The sequence below is a fragment of the Myodes glareolus genome, chromosome 9, assembly GCF_982192425.1.
Source record: "Myodes glareolus chromosome 9, mMyoGla1.1, whole genome shotgun sequence".
NCBI classification, from domain to species: domain Eukaryota; kingdom Metazoa; phylum Chordata; class Mammalia; order Rodentia; family Cricetidae; genus Myodes; species Myodes glareolus.
The window spans coordinates 106,217,882-106,231,581 of record NC_142034.1 but is presented as its reverse complement, the minus strand read 5'-3'; the positions used below and the strand labels follow the sequence as shown (position 1 = coordinate 106,231,581).

Below are 13,700 nucleotides of genomic sequence, written 5' to 3'. Positions count from 1 at the left end.
AGTATTGAGTGGAGATGACAATGAGTCCTGGGGCCAAGAGTCTAGGTGAACATGGGAAATGAGGTCTGTGGTCCAGTGGAGGCTAGCCCTTGAGGAAGACAATGCCTTCTGTCCTGAGCTGGGAGGTGTGGCTACAACACTTGGCAGCTAGTGTCTACCATGGCCACCCGCTTCTGCTATAGTTCTGGCTGTCTGCTCCCTTGTGGCCTTGTGTGCAGCCCTGTCCCCCACTGGAGCACCTGAACCCCCTCAGAAGCTAGAACTAAATACTGTGGCCAAATAAACCAAATGTGGCTCTTGGGGAAAGGCCTCAGACAAATAACTATTTTTTCAGTTCTTAGAGCCTACTGGTTGGAGGGGGTCATCTTATTTTGGGAGATTCAAATGATAAGGGTTTGAATCTTGACACACATACCAGGGGCCACCAACTGCCATTGGAACCACTCCAAGGATGGAGTGTGGCTTGTTTATGTGTCTCCTGAGCACCCACGGGTTTAGATTCTTATATCTGCTGCATCTTCTTGTTCTGCTCACATCCTGTGCTGGCTCTGCCATTGCACTTCAGACTCCACCAGCTTTGAAAAGGGACCCTGAAGTGGTGGTTTCACCCCGAGTCTGTGAGTTACACAGCTGGTCTGGCCTCACCTGGGGCTCCCCATTTCTCGTGCTATACTGCCCTACTCCAGATTCTCTCTGGTCCCCCATCCTCTCCAAATCCCACCCAGTGAAAGTTTGAGACAAAGAGAAATGTTAAAATGTTAGGGCCGGAGAGATGGCTGGCAGTAAAGTTTATGCCTTCCAAACATGGGGTTCTGAGTTCTGATCCTTGGGACCCATGGAAAAAGCTGAGGATGGTGGTGTACACCTGTGTCCCACAATGATGACTTAGCAGGCAGAGGCAGACCGACCCCTGGAAGATCTCAGACCAGATAGCTCAGCTCGACTTGATAAAGTTCCAGGTCAAGGAGAGTCTCTCAAAGGAGAGGCAAAAGTCATGTGAAGACCCACAAATGAGGCTGTCCTGAGACTGTGCACACATATACCCACAGCCACATGTGCACATACACAAACATGAAAAAGAGGCAAAGAGATGATTCAGTAATTAAGACTGCTTACTGCTCTCTGTTGGAGGACTGGAGTTCAGATCCCAGTACCTGCATTGGGCAGCTCACAAACTCTGGAACTCCAGCCGCAGGGAGACTCTGTACCCGCTTTCGGTCTCCTTGGGCACCTGCATGCACATGTATGCATATACACACGCGCACACACACACACACACACACACACACACACACACACAGAGAGAGAGAGAGAGAGAGAGAGAGAGCAAAAAGAGAATAAGAAAACACTGGGCAGAGGAAGACAAAGGGAGTGAGGAGGGACAGAGGGACAGAGGGACAGAGGGAACAAGCTAAAGGCTGCCACTGGTGCACCCGAGCAGTGGGTCTCTGCTGTGCCATTGTCTCAGGACCCACCAACTCCATCCCTAGAAATATACACAAAAGAAACAAAGAGGTCCATCCACACAAAAGCAGCTCTGCTGCTCATGGTCGCCACAAATAGAAACAACCCACGTCTATCAACTGACAGACAGACAAGCAACAGGTAGCATCCTGTGAAGGACTAGTTCCCGGGCACACAGGGAATGGTCTTCCGCTGGCTGTGGTGACACAACTTCTAACACCTGCAACTCAGAAAGCAGGGACAGGAGGGACAGTTCTTGAAAAACCAAAACATTAAAAAATAAAAAGAAAAGCATGGAGGGGGGAGGGGAGGGGAGAGGAGGGGAGGAGGAGGGAGAGGAAGGGGAGGAAAGAAGGAAGAGAGTTCATTCTGATACCACAACATGACATTGTGTTACAAAACAGAACCATAGACCGAATGATTCCATGCGTGAAATGGCCAGTAAGTAGATCAGTGATTGATAAGGATTGGGATGGGGGCAGAATTACAGACAAGTGATGGGAAGGCTCTGAATTTCATTTTGATGGTGGCCACGTATCGTTGACATTGAATATACCCAAGGTCACCGACTGTCACATTTTCAGTGTGATCGTTTTTGTGCAAAGTGGGTCACTTCATGAAGCTGTTAGCGTCCCATTCTGTCTTCTCCTGGGTGCTGAGGTTATAGGCGCACACCATCATGTGTGGTGTCTTGTGAGACAGGGTCTCACTGTGTGGCCAAGACTAGCCTGGATCTCACAATCTTCCTGTCTCAGCCTCTGGAGAGTCCAGAAACCCTGACCTGGAGCCTCCTGCTGGGTCTCAGACCCATTCCAAAAGGAAATCTGTGTGTCTCGAAGCTGTACTTAACTTCCCCAGGGGCAGGCTTCACAAAGCCAGCCCTATAGGCCTTTAAACCTGTGTTGACTTTGAACCCTAGAGCCCTTTAAACACCAATCCATTGAACAGTGTTGGTGTGGAAGAAGCAGGGGGGGGGGATCTCAGCAGACCTCAGAGTGCACTCTCACAGAGCTTTCCAGGAGCCAGAGGAGAAAGAGTGACCTTTGATCCACTGAGCTCCTATTCTGTGTTAGGGTCTGAAGCTTCAGTGGAGAAGGGGCCTACCCTGCCCTCAGCAGCCACCCTATGAGAGAGAGAGAGAGAGAGAGAGAGAGAGAGAGAGAGAGAGAGAGAGAGAGAGAGAAGCAGATACATGTTATATGGTCAACCAATCCTAAAGTGAATGTCATTTTCTCCTGGAGGTTTCAACCTCATTAAAAAACACTAGACTGAGAACTGGGAATCTAGCTTGGTTAGTAGAAGAATGCTTGCCTAGCATGTATGGAGATGCCCTGGTTCAAGGCCCAGCACAGCAGAAAATTGAGTGTGACCTATAATCAGAAGGTCAAGTCCAGCCTGGTTACATAATGAGTTCCAGGCCAGCCTGGACTAAAGACTGTTTCAAAAAGTAAAGCAACCTAACACACCAAACGCTGGATTGATGAATAGAAAAATTACCCGGGGCCTAGATGTGGAAACTACCAAGAGCAGACGAGTGACCATTTTGAAGTCTGTCATAGCAAGGCAGGACAGACTAACTTGCAAAATAAAAATGTGGGGCCCTGGTTCCAAAATCATTAAATTCAAGACTGTAACACCACAAGACTGACCAAGTGTGGACCCTAGGCCTTTGGGGACAAGTCCAAATCTAGGCTCAACTGGCTTGCCTGCCAGGGCAGTAGCTATCAGTGCATCTCTGTAGGGCTCTGAGTCCCCATCTCAACCTCCAGCTGATGAGGTCCACCTGAAGGGTAGAGAGGCTCTTGTGTAACATTCACCATGGGGAGAGAGACCCTGCAATGTCCCTATGCCATCTGTCAGCCAGATGGGTAGCTAGATCTGACTTCTAATGACGTAATACCCAAGGCTCTGTTTACCTCATTCCCACTGCTGCCCCGTGTCTGTCTTTCGAGTACAGACAGGGAAAATGAGCGACAAAGAGCATTGTCACTTGCTAGCGGTTGTAAAAGCAGTCCCTAGAAGGGTCCAAATTCAAATACAGAACAGATAGACATTTGTATTTTTTTGTTGTTACTGGGTTTGTTTTATTTGAGACAGAATCTTACTATGTCCCAATTGGCCTAGAGCAAACCGGCCTTGAATTTAAGGACACTCCTCCTGCTTCTGTCTTCTAAGTACTGAGATTGCAAGACTGCCGGCCATGCCTGGTGCTGCCTATGTTTCCACGTTACTGTTGGAAGCGGGGACACGCGCCACCATTCTTATGGCAGCAGAACACTGAACACTCAGCAGGGAATGTTTGTCCTCACACAGGGAATCTATTTCTTTGCTTTCTCTTCCATCTTGTCCCCTTCAAGCGAGAAACCTGTGAGTGTAGGCACTGCGTCTTACACAGTATTGGATCTCCAGAACCCAACACTGTGCCTGGCGTTGTGGGCCCTCAGCAGACACCTGAGAGGGAGGGAGGGAGCAGGTGAGGGCTGAGACATCCAGCCTGATCCAGAACCAACAGTCACAGCCTCCAAAGTCCAAGCCCACGTGGCTTACAATTGTGTCTTGGGGCTGGGGGGAAGCTCAGTTGGTAAAGTGTTTGCACAAGGACCTAAGTTCGATCTCCAAGACCCATAAAAAGCAGCCTGGTGTGGGCACATCTTTATAATCCCTGTACCAGGGGTGGGGTGAAGACAGAAAAACCCCTGGAGCCTGATAGCCAGACAGCCTCACTCAATCAGTGATCTCCAGGTTCAGTGACAAACTCTGCCTTAAAAAATATGTAAAGAGTGTCCAAGGGGGGGGGCACAGAGAGAGACAGGTGCACACAGAGACAAAGACAGAGAGACATGCACAAACTTGTTTTATTAGCAAGGCATGATGCTGTAGGCCAATGCCTACAGAGGTCAAAGCACAGGGATTTCTGCAAGTTCAAGGCCAATCTAAGCAACGGTAAGAAACCCTGTCTCAAAAACAGTCCAGAAGGTTCTCCTGGTGTGTGGGTAGAAAGGTGTGTAAGAGGTGCCCCTAGGGCCCTGCCCTGTCTTCGCAGGTGTGTGAGGTCAGGGCACAGTGTGCTCCGGCAGCTGTCTGTTGGTCTCTGTACCTTTCGCAGCTGGCCAGCCAGTCCTCTCTGGCATCTCCACCCTATGACACAGCATAAAGAGTAACCAGAGCTGGTTACTTTCTGGGGCCTGCTGTTTCCTTTCCTACCACTCTAGGGTTGGCTGGAAGCTGGCGTTTGAGCCCAGTCCAGCATACTCTGGTCCTTTGAAGTGGCACCCTTGAAGGCCAAGAGCAGTATGGTGCCCCGCCTATCCTGTTGCCCTGTGCATGAACGCTCTTCCTGGTGACTCCTTAACCACCTGGTGGCCTGTCACAGAGGGCTGAGTCTCCTGGAAAGTGGCTCTGCCTCATTGTGTGGGACACAGGACACCAGCACCAGCGCTGTCAGTTGTGCTGAGTGGGAATGTTAGCAATCTCTGTAGCCTCACCATGCTCACACCAACCAAGAGGGGAACCCCTAGAAAACAGGAGTTTGAAAAGTTGACCTAGGACACCTCATAGACCATGGTGCTGGTTCTGCCTCTGGGTTTCCACACACTACAGTCAGGGAGGCAGGGGTAGGCAGATCTCTTGAGTTTGAGTCCAGTCAAAGCTACATATGTGAGACCCTGTCTCCAAAGGGGGGGGAGTGAGAAAAAGAAACGCTCTCATTTAAAAAAAAATTCATGTGAAACATTCTCACCCGAAGGGGCAACCAAGCAGCTGCCGTAACTAAAAATTTACTGTGCAGAGAATTAGCATAAATATTTGCATATTCATAACTATTTGTATAACCCATACCTTTAGACACAATTCACTTAAAAACACCTAATGGGAATGTGTAAGAGACTTGAAGAAACTTCTGCTCTAAGCCGTGGGTTTCAGGTTGTGAGGTATTTTTAGACCCTGCTGTGACAGAATCCCAGTGCTTGGGCTAAGCAAGTTGCTTCCAGAAACCATGGCTGCAGCTGAACTGCGGCTTCTCTGAGTCATTCGCATGCATTCGTAAACATTAGTGCCCATACTAACTAGTTCTGTAGGCACCGACCTCATCCCTTCAAAGGTCTTCAGAGTTTGTGATTTTGATCTCATTACATCCTTGGCTATATCCAAGAAACTCTGAAGGTTCAGGGAGCACAGGCTCTCCGCTGGCAAGATGAGAAACTGAGGCCGAGGGGGAAAGTGTCCTGTTTCTGGGAGCTGGCAGGCCAGGGCTTCCCATCCCCACCCCACCCGCAGTGAAGATCCTAGGGCCCTGGAGGGACCAGGCCTGTCAAACTGGTAACTCTTGTTTTAAGCCTGCATCCTCAGGGGCTAAGGCAACTGAGCCATAGTCAGCCTTTTCCCAGGCCTGAGCGCCATTTTACCCCTGGAGGGCAAAAAGCACATTTAGCAGGTGGTCTCACAAGGCATCTTTTTATTTTCTACGGGTTTTGAGCGCGGCAAGGGGAGATCCACCCCAGAAGTCAAGGAGCTGGGGCAGAGGCTCCGGGAATACCTCTTCTTCGAGTGGCTGGCAGCTCTCGGAGCTGCGGTCTTCCTGGCCCAGGGACCCCCGAGGCATACTGCAAGAGCAATAAGGATTTTTAGGGGCATTATGATAGTGGAATGGAAACACATCTGCCCCCAAAAGTCCCTCATTTTCCCTGCGGTAACCAACCAGCTGGCAGGAAGTGGAGACTCTCAGAGGCACCAAGAGCCAAAACTAAAAAGGAAAAAAATGCAGAAAGTTAAAGCAAACTTCAGACAAGTGAATCTTTTGAGGGGGTGTGGTGCCAGGCGGTCTCCCAGGAGCATCGGCATCTATGCGGCAACTGGCTACAAGTGTTTCTAGGCAGAAGTTTCCATACAGACATGCTTCAGTGCACGTGCAGGGAGCCAGGCATCTGAGACCCCCACTCCACCCAAGCAGGCTCCAGAAATGACCGCGCAGATGATGTCCTAAAACAGGGGCTGATGAGCAAAGAGAACAAGTGATCCATCAGGGCCCCTCTTCCTGCATTATGGAAGAGCGAGTCAGTTGCCTTGGAGACCGAAGTGAAATACCTAGGTGAGGTTCCTGGCTGACCATGAAGGGTGAGGGTTTAGGGAAGGTCCCCAGGGCATTTACAGCTGAAGGGACAAAGTCACCACGAATGTCCACATATCTCTTGGGGTCTGGCCACTAAAGTCTGGGAAAGAAGAAATTCACAGCAAAGTCATCCCCAAGACATCTGACCTTGGAGGTCCAGGCCAGCTAGCACCCAAGGGCTTTCTTTATAGGGCTAACCTATCCACAAAGGTTGCTCTCAGCAGTCTGACACAGCACACTGGGCCACCGCAGAGAAGAGGTGACTGAAAACAGCTGGGCTGATGGAAGAGGGAAGAGAAGCCTCCCCAACACACTCCCGGGACTGGTTGCATGGCCCCAAAGCCCTGGTGCAGCCTTCAGGCATCTGGGCCTGGCCTCTGAAAGTGACTTTCCACCTCTAAGCATGTGACAGCCAGTAACTAGGCCAGAGCTCTCCTTCCTAACATATTCTCCGATGAACCTGAGGCTAAATGTGGCCTGGCCCACAGCCCCTGCTTGGGTCTTTTGATTGTCATGCTGAGATACATTGGGGAGGCCATGAGGCCCTCCTGAGGCCTGGAGTTCAATTACTAGGGCCAAATGAGAATCCCAGGGGTTCAGCTGACTCAACTGTTGGACCCAGCATCCCAGAGCAGATGGATCTGCCAAACTGAGCAGGCTGTAGACACACTGCAGGGTTTAGGTCAGTGTACCCACCGAAGCCTCACACTCAGCCTGTATCAAGGTGGCTCAAGTGTTCCCATTTCTTTGCCCACCTGGTCCTCCCTCTATGTCCTCAAATACCCTGTCGCTTCCTCTCCACTTCTAGGTCCACAGCTCTGCCTCTTCCGGCCTAGGCAGAGAACACTCAACTCCCAGGAGTACATTAGGCTGCCTGGCTGGGGGAGAGATTGGCAAAGGATTCCATAGTAGCTGATATGGGTCACAGGGCACCCCAACCTCCTTCACCACCCCTGGGCAGCAGCAAGTCTTTACTTGGCTACAAAAGCACAACTCTGTACTGGAATTTTCTAGAACTCTGTGTGCGTTCTAGAAGCTAAGTGCAATGGCTTCACGTGCTTCCTTCCGAGTATCTGAAAGGAACCTCCTTCCCCAGAGTTCACAAGGTCACCAAACTTGAGCCTCATGGGGTCTCTGAGAAGACCACTCTGGGGACCCAAATACCCACTTCCTCACTAAGCTGCTTCTACCCAGACCCCAGGCAAAAGCCCTCCAGGCCACTATCTGGAGCTTGTTTGGGATCCAGTCACGGCAATATGGTCATGTCTGGGCCTCAATTGGCAGCAATCCAGGCTGTCTTGGGCACTGATGCCAACAGGCCCCAGGCATGGCTCTCATGGGTGGTTCTAGCAGAAGAGGCCCCATTTGCTAATGTCTCAAAACTTGGATACTACAGTGAAACTCAGCAGTTCAGCCCTGCACCTAGGGTGGGTCGTCCGCAGGAGCCCGCCTGTGCCCTCCAACTCGCCTTCCAGGGCTTCCCCTGGGTATCACTGCCATTGCATCCTCCAGGGTGTTGTCCCTTCCTGCCACAGTGCATGAAACACCGAGGGGAAGTGAACTTTGTGGGTCTGCACAACTCGAGTGTCCTTCGCGAGGGCAACGACGAAAGATCAGAAACTTTGTCTCCGCAGCTACGGATTGTGACAGCTGCAGCAGAACACGGCAGCTTCGGAAAGAAACCACGAGGTGCCTGGGGGTTTAGCCTGGCATGGGGTGAACAGAAGAACCCCAAAGTCTATTGTTCCCTTTCCCCCAAGCCTCTTCCACATCTACATCTTTCCCTGAAAAGTCTCCGCTGTTTATAGGGTGCTTTGTGTGGTGCATGGGTGAAAGGGGTTCATTTTTGTCTTGTTCCAAATCTGAGAAGCAAGGACTTCAGGTTAGAATGGCGGGTGAAGAAGACAGTCCAGCACCTAAGTCCGACGAAGTCTTTTCCTCTGTGTGTTATCTGACAAGTGGTTCTGAAGTGGGGACTATGTGCCTGACTCATTTCCATTCATTTCTTCACACCTAAGATAGTCATTTACTGTTCCAGAGAGCTCCAAGCTTACCTGACCCGGATCTTCCTGTTGCTTGTTTGTTTATTTCCAGTGCTAGGGCTGAGTCCAGGTCCTTATGCACCTCAGGGAAGAGTTCTATCTCTGAATCACTCCCCCAAACCTCTTCAGCTAGAAGAGGGGTTTCCCAGCTTCCATCGGCTTGAGTCCTGCGTGGACACTTAGTTTTGAAGGGCACGTCCTTTCTAGCTCACCCCTAGTCATATGCTATTGACTTCTTTTCTGTTGAAAGTTTCCCCTGTACAACATACATATTGCAAAGAACTAAATTCAAAGTTGCTCATCCCCTCTGCACCCATCCCGCTCTAAATCCACACTCCTTGCATGAGTGGAGCTGGGGTGGTGGGAAGTAGTAACTGCTTAATGAAGTTTCACATGGGCAGGCCAAAGGAGAAAAACCTAAATGTATTCAGAATATTCAACAGTTCCTTGCTCAATATTTTTTTTTAATTGGCAGGAGAGGGAAGCTCGGTGGTAGCTAGAGCATGTACAGAAACTGCACTGCTTTGCTGATTTCGTGACTGTGATCTCTCGCTGCACAGCACCGATTTATAATCTCACCATGCTACTTGTTTGCAAACTTTGGTTGGAGGCGGGGAGCAGTTTGCTAAATATATTCATAATCACATGTGTGGATGCACAGAGCTGAATGCAAACACTACTTCATGCTTTGGGCATGCGCATCTTAAAACAGGAATTGATTTCCATTTAATACTAAATTCCACCTGACTTTCTACATTTTTAACAATTCCATAATTTCCATTTTCAGCTTCCTCGCCTCCATGCCAGCCCATGATCTGAGCTCAACATCTGGTACCCAGGCTCACTCATTCACAGAATACACTCTCTTTGTACAAGTATCATTAAAGGCTAATTTGGTGAAATTATTTAGCAGAGTCGATAGGATGTGGCCGTCACTGGTGAGTCAGCAAAACACAAACACAGCTCCCATATGGCCATCACCTACGGGTGATCAGCACCACCACCATGACCTCCTGGAAATGGTGTGGGCTCGTCGAGCCCCTTAAGAGAAACATGGAACTCTGGAGGGAAAGAACGTCTCCTGTCTGCCAAGGCAACACAAATGGACATCTATGTGTCCATGTGTCACAAGTGAGCAAGTCACTCAATCTGCTATCAGGGACTCAGTTCAAAAGCTATTGAGGTGGTCTATTCCCAGCTGTGAGCGCTTAATTTAAATTCAGGCTTGCAAATAGCTCAGGGTGTGCAAATGCATATATGGCTGTGCTGTGCTTACCCAACAGTGGACAGAGGTGTGTGTGGTGTGTGTGTGTGTACACTGAGGTGACCATCCTGACAGGGACATTTGTTCTCTCTCCCTTATAAACGACTCCTGAACTCATGGTCCAGACTTTCTTACACAAGACTTTGTTCAGTGTGGAGTAGTAATGAATTACAAGTTCGTTAATTCAAGTGGAAGCAAACAGTTGCTCCTTTGACAGAGGTAAACTGAAGTCTCATAGCATTGTGGTTTATCTCAGTGGAGTTTAAGGGCTTCAGGTTAAGAAACAGACTCCGAGTCTACGTTTCATACTGGTCTTGTCCATCAAAAGGCCCCACGAAGCCTCGTGGGGTGTGTGTGTATATACAGCCCATACTTCCCCATTCTGCTATCTTTTGGCCTCTCAAGGACAGGGGTCATGGCAGATTTGTACTGAGAACAGAGTTAAATAAGAATACCCTCCCACCCCAGTCTTTCCCCTTGACCAAAGAAGCCAGCCTTCCTTCTCTGCGGCTTTAGTTTCAGACTCCATAGCCTGGGGGTCGGCCCTCACCCTCCAGCAGCTGCCAGGGCCTGAGCGCTTTGCAGTTAGGATGACCCCAAAAGCGGGACTTTGTGGGCCAGTTGGATAAAACACAAACTCATCTCGCCCTCAAAACCCCGATTCTGGGCCCACAGCCTCGGGAGCCTCTTTTCTGAAGTGAACCCCTTTGGGGGTGTTGTTCCCAGCTCCCAGCAGGCTTGCCTTAGAGACAGGGTTCAGGAGAAGGGAGGATTACTAAAAATGCCTGCCTCTTTCTGCTGGAAAGAAGTTCATCTCCCCCAAAGCCAGGGGGTCGCTGTGGAGAGAGATACTGTCCCACACAATCAGGCCTGAAAACATTCCAGCAAATGCCAGGGCTCACCAAGCATAAATCCAGTGTTGGAGGGACCTCGAATACGCCACCCCGTCCTACCTCCAGCTAAATAAAGTTCCATTATGCCCTTAATTGTCACTCATTAAAGTCAAATTTGCTGCTCAGTCCAGATGGGAGAAATTATTTCCGTTTTTAATAGCTCAATTAGCTTTCGGGTTCCCAAGAGGACACCATTCCAAGCGCACCTTTTCTCCCCATTTAAACCCCCTCCTTTTTTTCACAACTTCTTCTAAAAATAAATTATAAATATGGATGTGTTCTCAGAAGAGGTGAGCGGCTCATTCCTCTGCTCCCCTTGGTGGGATTGGAAGCGCGAGAAACCAGAGCCGCCACTCCCCCCAACCCGAATGGCTAAGTCTTTTTTTTCCCTAACCACCTCCTAACTTGGTGTCGTTTCAGTCCCAGACATCCGGATCCTCACCCCGAAACCTAGTTTTAATCTATTTATTTTACTCCAGTCGAGCTAGGCTACAGCCAAAGCGCTAAGGCCAGCTGCTCCTAGAGGGAGGGGCCCCCCTAACTTTATCTAGGGGAAGGTGGTAAGCTGTTCCAGACTCTCGGGGACCTCCAGCGCGCCCTGCCAGCTGTGTCCCCGGACGCACGTGGAGTGTCGGGCGCCGCGGGGAGCCAGCAGCTTTGCTCTGCGCGGCATTGATATCGGGGTCACACAGCAAGTCAGTTTCTTGAATAGGTTTTCCGGGGTGGGGGCGGGGTGGCTGGTTTTCCACCTCACGGTTCAACTCCAAGCCCCAGCTTGAAGGAAGCGGGAGCCGCTTCGTTCCCGTCCACCTCCTGGCCTTACACACGCCCCTCTGGGGAAGGGGTTCGGGTGGGGTTAGCGTCTCCAGCCGCCAGGAGACGGCTGGTGGCAGTCAGACAAGCATCGAGAGCTGGGTCCTGGGAAGAGTCGAGCGCGAGCCCCCGCCTCCACCTCCCTGTTCGGGTCCCCACCCACTCAGCCCGGCAGACAGCCGCCCCGCACCCTACGCCCCAGGCCTGAGCACCCACCTGCGGCGCTCCTCCACCCCAGTCCGGGGCAGGGAGCGGTGCAGGAAGAGCCAGGGCACTCACCGCGCCTACTCCTGGGTGCAGGGAGCCCCCCCGAGGCGGCGCCTTCTGGCGCCCCGGCCGGAGTGCGCGGGGCGGGGTGAGCCCTGGGGCCCTGTAGCCTTTCCGCACGATCCTCTCGGCTGCACGCAGGGACTAAGGAGGGTGAGGGGGGACTTCCAGAAACAAAAAGCAAAACCCAGCCCCCTCCCCAATCATGCTTGGAGAGACTGGCTTTCCTGCAACCCAGAGCAGCGCGCCGAGCCCACGGGGCTGCACCCGGCCCCCGCGCCTGCCACAAAGCCGCGCCCCCGCCCGGCCCCCCCCCCCGCCCCCCCCACGTAGCCGCCCCGGGGCGGGGGCAGGGCCGGCAGGGGGTTGGCCGTACTAGGGAGGCGGCTACTCTCCAGCCCGGCCCGGGAGAGGGCTAGAGCTTTCCAGCTGAGCTAGTCCGCCCCAGAGGCTAGGTGGGTGGGGGTGGCTGGGGGCTACCTTCCTAGAAACCCTCTCCAGATGTAGTCCGTGGACACCCGCATTCCTAGAAATGCGGCCCGGGCCATGTCAGTGGTGACCCTTGCGGGGAATGCGGAGAGAGACACAACAGATTCCAGGGCTATCCATACTTGGGGAGGGCGAAGACTCCCCACTTCTAATGTGCCAAGAGAGGAAGATAACACTGTGCCTTCCTTGGGGGAGACTGGGGGTGTTGAAGTGGTGAGCAGGCAGAATTCCAGGGATCCTTGAGCTGGAGGTGGGAGTTGCCGGGGTGCCCGAAATGGGGAGGCATCCACTTAAGATTCAGACCCGCCCTCGGCTCTGCCCCCTTCTTTTGGGAACTCCCGGTGCCTGCCGCAAGGAGCGCCTTCCGCCCCTCCCCCAGCTTTCACCAACCCCCCCCCCCCCCACACACACAGAAGCAGGCAAGCGCCCCCAGCTCTTCGGCCCACTCCTCGTCTATCCCAAATCTCATAAGGTGACTGCAGTGCCTTGGAAGATCCCCAGTCTAAATTTCAAGGGTATGCTCCACTCAGTTCCCGAGAGTTACTCGCCAGACTAACCCATCTTCAGACCCAATCGAAAAGTTGAGCTGTCTCCTTCCGAATCCACCCGCACTCTTGGCAGCTCCAGGCTCTGGAAATGGGGGTGGGGCCCAAAGGGCACACATTCTGCTTGGCGAAGTCCTGACCTCTGGTGCTGTCCCCTGACTTCCAAAAGGTGCTTCTGGTTTCAACATTAGGGAGTTTGCCCTAGCTTAGCCGGTTCCTGAAATCGCCCTCCCACACCCCTACCCAAGGATCTCTAGAACCGTCGCAGAAGCCACCATCCCTCTTGGTCAAGGAGGATCCGAATAACCGAGACACGCCTTGTCCCTCTCCACAGCCCAGCTTCTCTGCGCGAAAACGTGACTGGACTGAATTTCCCGGGATCATAAAAAATGTATTTGCTGTCCTCTGTTGGCCAGCGGTTGTCACATTCTGAAAAGCACATGAGAGAGAGAGAGAGAGAGAGAGAGAGAGAGAGAGAGAGAGAGAGAGAGAGAGAGAGAAAGAGAGAGAGAGAGAGAGAGAGAGCAAGGAGAGCAAGCCAGTCAGCGGCGCCCTCCCTTTGCTTTAGTGGTACAACGTCAGGACTGCGAGCCACTGATTGTGGCGCTTGTCCAGGAGGGTGCTCCGGAAGGCAAGGAAAGTTGGGAATACACGGACCGCAAAGAGTAGCTTTTCCTGTAGCAATTTGGAAAGGACATTTGACAAAGGGAGACAGGTTGGATTCCTCCTACAGTGAAGGGCTTTATCACTGCTAACTGCCCCTTTAATCTGAGAGTCATACACTGTATCACCTTACAGACTCATGCTTCCAGAGCA

At 51.8% G+C, this 13,700-nt stretch overlaps 1 long non-coding RNA gene across 1 annotated transcript; it reads right to left on the bottom strand.

Moving 5' to 3' along the window:
* Positions 1-4,301: 4,301 nt before the first annotated feature.
* LOC125399699 (uncharacterized) lies at positions 4,302-12,119 on the bottom strand. The gene is made up of 2 exons (XR_015738938.1): positions 11,863-12,119; positions 4,302-6,065 (listed from the first exon to the last, which is right to left on the bottom strand). It is a non-coding gene; the product is annotated as an uncharacterized LOC125399699 (long non-coding RNA).
* Between the last annotated feature and the right edge of the window lie 1,581 nt (positions 12,120-13,700).